Genomic DNA, 7792 nt, shown 5'->3' with positions numbered 1-7792 from the left:
TGAGACCAGCCTGACCAACATGGAGAAACCCCTTCTCTACTAAAAATACAAAATTAGCCGGGCATGGTGGTGCATGCCTGTAATCCCAGCTACTTGGGAGGCTGAGGCAGGAGAATTGCTTGAATCCGGGGGAGGCAGAGGTTGCAGTGAGCCGAGATCGCACCATTGCACTCGAGCCTGGGCAACAAGAGCGAAACTCCATCTCAAAAAAAAAAAAAAAAAAAAAAGTCTGGGCGCAGTTTCTCATGCCTGTAGTCCCAGCACTTTGGGAGGCTGAGGCGGGTGGATCACGAGGTCAGGAGATCGAGACCATACTGACTAAAAAACGGTGAAACCTCGTCTCTACTAAAAATACAAAAAATTAGCCAGGCGTGGTGGCGGGTGCCTGTAGTCCCAGCTACTCGGGAGGCTGAGGCAGGAGAATGATGTGAACCTGGGAGGCGGAGCTTGCAGTGAGCCGAGATTGCGCCACTGCACTCCAGCCTGGGCGACAGAGCAAGAATCCGTCTCAAAAAAAAAAAAAAAGAGACAGGGTCGGCCGGGCGTGGTGGCTCACACCTGTAATCTCGGAAATTCGGGAGGCTGAAGTAGGTGGATCACTTGAGGTCAGGAGTTTGAGACCAGCTTGGCCAACATGGTGAAACCCTGTCTCTACTAAAGATACAAAAATATTAGCCAGGTGTGGTGGCACAGGCTACTAGGGAGGCAGAGGCAGGAGCCTCCCTGTAATCCCAGCTACTAGGGAGGCTGAGGCAGGAGAATCACTTGAACCTGGGAGGTGGAGGTTGCAGTGAGCTGAGATCACGCCACTGCACTCCAGCCTGGGTGTCAGAGCAAGACTCCATCTCAAAAAAAAAAAAAAAAAAAAAGAGAGACAGGGTCTTGCTCTGTTCCCTAGGCTGGACTGCAATGGCACCATCATAGCTCACTGTAGCCTCCACCTCCCAGGCTCAAGTGATCCTCCCACCTTGGCCTTTCAAAATGTTGGGATTACAGGTGTGAGCCACTGCACCTGACCCCAGTAGATATTAACACAGCACCTACTGTGTGCCAGCACCAGGGTGAATAATAAGGCAGGTAAGGTCCCTGCCTCACGAGCACACAGTCCGGTCGGGGAGACCAGCAAGAAACATGTGAATTAACAAACAGCAAGATTTCCTAAAGTGACATGGTGCTGAGAAAGAAGCCCAGACAGGTTGGTGTGATGAGCTGGGTGTTGGGAAGACTTAGATAAGGAGCCTGAGGCCCAGAAAGGGACGGCTACTTACCTGGAGTCACACAGCAGAGTCAGGGCAGATGCTAGACTCCTGTCCCCAGCTTGGGGCTGGCTGTGGGGTTCCAGATCTGAACTGCGAGCTGAAGGAGGGAGGAGGTTGAAGAAAAGATGGATTCTGAGGTGAGGGGTCCTAAACAGGCTCTCCAAGGCTGGGGGCTGCCAGGGCTGGCCGGCAGGGCCTGTGCCAGGCAGGTGGTGATGTCAGGGGATTATAGGAGGCCCATTAAGTGGGTGCACCGAGGCGTGGGCTGTGCCATGGTAGTGGAGCAGGGGGAAGAGGAGGGACAGGACGGGGAGAGTGAGGCAGATACTCGATCTGGTACTATTCACAGGTGGACGGCATACATGGGGCAGGCCTCACCTGGGAGGGCAGGCTAACCCCACCAGAGCCCACCACCACCCGCCTCTCTCTGGGTCTTCCCTTTCTCTCTCTCTGACCCCCACCCCAGGTGTTTTTTGTTTTTGTTTTTTTTTTTTGAGACGGAGTCTTGCTCTGTCACCCAGGCTGGAGTGCAGTGGTGTGGTCTAGGCTCACTGCAACCTCCACCTCCTGGGTCCACACCATTCTCCTGCCTCAGCCTCCCGAGTAGCTGGTACTACAGGTGCCCGCCACCACGCCCGGCTAATTTTTTGTATTTTTAGTAGAGATGGGGTTTCACCGTGTTAGCCAGGATGGTCTCGATCTCCTGACCTCGTGATCCGCCCGCCTTGACCTCCCAAAGTGTTGGGATTACAGGCGTGAGCCACGGGCCCGTCTTTTTTTTTTTTTTTTGAGATGGAATCTTGCTCTGTCACCCAGGCTAGAGTGCAGTGGCGTGATCTCGGCTCACTGCAACCTCCACCTCCTGGGTTCAAGTGATTCTCCTGCCTCAGCCTCCGAAGTAGCTGGGATTACAGGCACATGCCACCACACCTGGCTAATTCTTGTATTTTTAGTAGAGACGGGGTTTCACCATGTTGGCCAGGCTGGTCACAAACTCCTGACCTCAAGTGATCCTCCTGCCTTGGCCTCCCAAAGTACTGGGATTATAGGCGTGAGCCACCACGCCCAGCCCCCTCAAAGTGTTCTTCACATCTGGAGGAATTAGCCTCATCCCGGGCCCAGCTCTGTTGTCCAAGGTGTCTGTCTCGGCAGAGGTCAGAGGTCAGCAGCTCTGCCCCCCTCTACCCCCATCATGCCCCACCCTGCAGGCCAGCTCATCTCCATCTCTGTTTTGGTTACACCAGAAGCTGAATTCTTGGGAATCCCAGCAATTTAGGAGGCAGTGGGCTTCGGTTCAAGTCCTGCCTTTGTTCATCTTTTTTTGTTTGTTTGTTTTTTTGAGACAGAGTCTCACTCTGTCACCCAGGCTGGAGTACAGTGGTGCCATCTTGGTTCACTGCAACCTCTTCCTCTCAGGTTCAAGCAATTCTCGAGCCTCAGCTTCCTGAGTAGCTGGGATTACAGGTGTGTGCCACCAGGCCCGGCTAATTTTTTCTATTTTTAGTAGAGATGGGATTTTGCCATGTTGGTCAAGCTGGTCTTGAACTCCTGGCCTCAAGCAATCTGCCCGCCTTAGCCTCCCAAAGTGCTGGGATTACAGGCATGAGCCACTGCACCCAGTTCCTGCCTTTGTTCATCACTAGCTTGGACAAGTCCCTTAATCTCTCTGAGCCTCAGTTTGCTCCCTTATCTGGAAACTGGGATAATAATTCTCACTCACAGGTTCTAACTGATTCCACCCACCAAGTGCCCTGACCCCTCCTATGAGGCCTCTCCTGGGCCTGTCAAGGGTTGCCCCAATAACACATAATGCCGCCAACCAATGGCAAAGACTCAATGTCCCATGAGCCTGTGCCTGGAGCCCCGCCCCATGCCCCGGCTACACATGTGCTCCCAAGAGACCTGGTACCTTTGCTCAAGCATGACCCAGTGTTGTCCAGAAAACCACACAGTGGGGCCCATTCAGAACAGAGGCAAGGGTGCTGGGCGCAGTGTCTCACACCTGTAATCTCAGCACTTTGAGAGGCTAAGGTGAGGGGATCGCTTGAGACCAGGAGTTCAAGACCAGCCTGGGCAGCATAGCAAGACTCCTGTCTCTACAAAAAAAATACAAAAATTAGCCAGGCAAGGTGGTGTGCACCTGTAGTCTTAAGTACTCGGGAGGCTGAGATGGGAGGATTACTTGAGCCTGGGAGGTCAAGGTTTCAGTGAGCTGTGATCACGCCACTGCACTCCAGCCTGGGTGACAGAGTGAGATCCAGTATTAAAAAAAAAAAAAAAAAAAAGGCCGGGCACTGTGGCTAACACCTGTAATCCCAGCACTTTGGGAGGCTGAGGCGGGCGGATCACAAGGTCAGGAGTTCGAGACCAGCCTGGCCAACATGGTGAAACCCCATCTTGAACCCGGGAGGTAGAGGTTGCAGTGAGCCGAGATTGCGTCACTGCACTCCAACCTGGGCGACACAGCAAGACTCCGTCTCAAAAAAGAAAAAAAAAATAGTACTTAAGAAAAAGATTAATAACTTTATCATTACTGTTAAAATACATGTTCATTAGAAAACTTGAAGCAGATCATAAATAAACAAAGAAACCAACAAACCACCCTATTTTACCACCCAGAAATAACTATGACTGTGTTAACATTTAGTGAGCATCATTCTAGACACCTGATCAGATAAATAGAAAAATATTTTATGACAATCAATTAATACTGGATATCCTACTTTTAAAATTACATTTAACCTTATTTGAATTTAACAAAAGGAACAGAAATAGAAGTTTAACTGAAAGAACCGTGGAACTTCAGATAAATGTTTCTTCACTATAAATAATATTTCCTGTAAGATTCTTCCAAGTTTAAAAAAAAAGATTTGAAAATCATGAAGGATAAACTCATTATTTATTTATTTATTTACTTATTTAATTTTATTTTTTTGAGACAGAGTCTCACTCTGTTGCCCAGGCTGGAGTGTAGTGGCACAATCTTGGCTTAATGCAACCTCCACCTCCCAGGTTCAAGTGATTCTCCTGCCTCGGCCTCCCGAGTAGCTGGGATTACAGGTGCCTGCCACCACACCAACTGATTTTTGTATTTTTAGTAGAGGGTTTCACCATGTTGGCCAGGCTGGTCACAAACTCCTGACCTCAGGTGATCCGGCTGCCTCAGCCTCCCAAAGTGTTGGGGTTACAGGCGTGAGCCACTACGCCCGGCCCCCGTAAGGTATTTCTTTACATCTGGAGGAATTAGCCTCACCCCAGGCCCAGCTCTGTTGTCCAATGCGTCTGTCTTGGCAGAGGTCAGAGGTCAGCAGCTCTGCCCACCCCCGCCCCCACCTCCATTGTGCCCTACCCTGCAGGGCGACTTGTCTCCATCTTTGTTTTGGTCACACTAGAAGCTGAATTATTGGGAATCCCAGCAATTTAGGAGGCAGTGGGCTTCGGCTCAAGTCCTGTCTTTGTTCATTTTTTTTTTTTTTTTGAGACAGAGTCTCACTCTGTTGCTCAGGCTGGAGTGCAGTGGCGCAATCTCGGCTCACCGCAACCTCTGCCTCCCAGGTTCAAGCGATTCTCAAGCCTCAGCCTCCTGAGTAGCTGGGATTACAGGCATGCAACACCATGCCCGGCTAGTTTTTACATTTTTAGTAGAGACCAGTTTTCACCATCTTGGCCAGGCTGGTCTGGAACTCCTGGGCTTAAGTGACCTGCCTGCCTTAACCTCCAAAGTGCTGAGATTACAGGCATGAGCCACCATGCCCAGCCCAGTCGCTATTTATTTTTAATATTTTCCTCACTCTTCCCCTACACCCAGATTTTTCTTCATTATATTACTACTTTCAACTTACTAGTATTTATAGCATGTATAGTATATTCCATTCTGTACCTCAGACTTTTTAAATTATTTAATCTTAGATTGATATTTGAATATTTTCAATGGTAGCCAGCTACGTATTTATTTATATTTTTTATTTTTAGAGATGAGGTTTCATTCTGTTCCCCAGGCTGCAATGCAGTGGCTCAATCATGGCTCACTGCAGCCTTGACCTTCCAGGCTCAATCTCCTACCCCAGCCTCCCGAGTAGCTGGTACTACAGGCAGGCACCACCATACCCAGTTGATTTTTTTAAATTTTGCCAGTAGAAACCCAGCTACTGGCCTCGTGTGGTGGCTCATACCTATAATCCCAGCACTTCCAGAGGCTGACGATCACTTGAGCCCAGGAGGTCGAGGCTGCATTGAACTATGACTGCACCACTTCACACCAGCCTGGGCAAGAGAGCAAGACCCTGTCTAAAAAAAAAGAAAATAAACCCAAACCCAGCCACTGATGCCATCCATTCCCCCAGGATCACTGGCCAGTGAAGTCTACTAACATGTTCCTTGGCCATCTGAAGCCATACACACTGCTGGCCACTTCACTTCTGGGGTTTTCAGTAACCAGATCCATTGCAGCTTGGGGAGCTTGGCTTTTTGGTGATTGCTGATCCCAAGGCTGACCCTGAGCTTCTCACAGAGGCATTTTCCATTCACTTGCCCACCTTGGTCAATGTCAATCAGACTCCTCTGTTCTATATCGATGTTGCCATCCCACGTAACAAGAGTTCAATTATTGGGTGCCTTGCAGTGGGTGGTATCCCAGAAAAAGCCTCCATCCGGTGGCACTAACTTCCCCTGGGAACCACAGGAAGCTGTGCTTGTCATAAGGGCTGTCCACAGGTTTTCTAGTTCTTCTTCTTCCAAGCATGTGGCAAGAGTCGGCTTCTCTAACCCCTTAATTAGTTATGGCTATCTCTGTAATATTTTTAGACAGGGCCTCACTCTGTCGCCCAGGCTGGAGTGCAGTGGCTCGATCATGGCTCACTGCAGCCTGGACCTCCTGGGCTCAAGCGATCCTCCCACCTCAGCCTCCCAAGTAGCTAGGACTACAGATGTGCACCACCACCCCGGCTAATTTTTGTATTCTTTTGCAAAGACAGAGCCTTGCCAAGTTACCCACGCTGGCCTTGGGCTCCTGGGCTTGAGCAGTCTGCCCAACTCGGCCTCCCAAAGTGTTGGGATCACATGCATGAGCCACCTTGCCTGGCCAGGGTTAGCTATTTGACAGGTCAATAAAACCTGAGCTGAATTGACATGTCACTTCTAGGCAGAAGCTATAAAAACCGCCTTCTTCTTCTCCTTTTCCTTCTCCTTCTTCTTCCTTCTTCTTCTTCTTCCTTCTTCTCCTTCTTCCTTCTTCTTCTTCTTCCTTCTTCTCCTTCTTCCTTCTTCTCCTTCTTCCTTCTTCGCCTTCCTCCTCTTTCTCCTTCTTCCTCCTCCTCCTTCTTTCTCCTTCTCCTTCTTCCTCCTTCTTCTTCCTCCTCCTTCTACTTCCTTCCTTTTTCCTTCTTCTTTCTTCCTCTCCTCTTCTTCTTCTCCTTCTTCTTCTTCTCCTTCTTCTTCCTTCTTCTTCTCCTTCTTCTTCTTCCTTCTTCCTCCTCCTCCCCCTTCTTCTTCCTCCTTTTCTTCTTGCCCTTCTTCTTCCTTCTTCTTTCCTCCTCCTCCCCCTTCTTCTTCCTCTTCCTTCTTCTTTCTTCTTCCTTTTCTTCTTCTTGCCCTTCTTCTTCCTTCTTCTTTCTTCTTCCTTTTCTTCTTCTTGCCCTTCTTCTTCCTTCTTCTTTCCTCCTCCTCCTCCTCTTCTTCTTCTTCCTCTTCTTCTTCTTCTTTTCTTCTTCTTCTTCTCCTCCTCCTCCTCCTCTTCTTTTTGAGACGGAGTTTTGCTCTTGTTGCCAGGCTAGAGCACACTGGTGCAATTTTGGCTCACGGCAACCTCTGCCCCCCCTGTTCAAGTGATTCTCCTGCCTCAGCCTCCTGAGTAGCTGGGATTACAGGTATGCGCCACTGTGCCTGACTAATTTTGTATTTTTAGTAGAGACAGGGTTTCTCCATGTTGGTCAGGCTGGTCTCAAACTCCCGACCCCAGGTAATCCGCCCACCTTGGCCTCCCAAAGTGCTGGGATTACAGGCATGAGCCACCGCACCCGGCCCTTTTTTTTTTTTTTTTTTTTTTTTTTGAGACCGAGTCTGGCTTTGTTGTCCAGGCTGGAGTGTAGTGGTATTGTCTTGGCTCACTGCAGCCTCTACCTCCCAGGTTCAAGCAATTCTCATGTCTCAGGCTCCTAAGTAGCTGGGACTACAGGTGCACGCCACCACGCCCAGCTAATTTTTGTATTTTTAGTAGAGACGGGGTTTCACCATGTTTGCCAGGCTGGTCTTGAACTCCTGGCCTCAAGTGATCCAGCTGCCTTAGCCTCCCAAAGTGTTGGGATTACAGGTGTGAGCCACCATGCCCAGCCTTTTCTTCTATTTTTATTTTTTTAAATACAATCCACGGTCCTGGACTAGATTTCAGGATTTTTAAATCCATTTTGCCTGAGAAATGTGTTGTTTTTGCTATGCCGAACTAAATGCACACATGACTGGATTTGCTCTGCTTCTGCATGTTTTTTTTTTTTTTTTTGAGACAGAGTCTCGCTCTGTCACCCAGGCTGGAGTGCAGT

This window comes from Symphalangus syndactylus, chromosome 11, assembly GCF_028878055.3.
Source record: "Symphalangus syndactylus isolate Jambi chromosome 11, NHGRI_mSymSyn1-v2.1_pri, whole genome shotgun sequence".
In the NCBI taxonomy this organism is placed as follows: domain Eukaryota; kingdom Metazoa; phylum Chordata; class Mammalia; order Primates; family Hylobatidae; genus Symphalangus; species Symphalangus syndactylus.
This window is presented reverse-complemented; position numbering follows the sequence as displayed.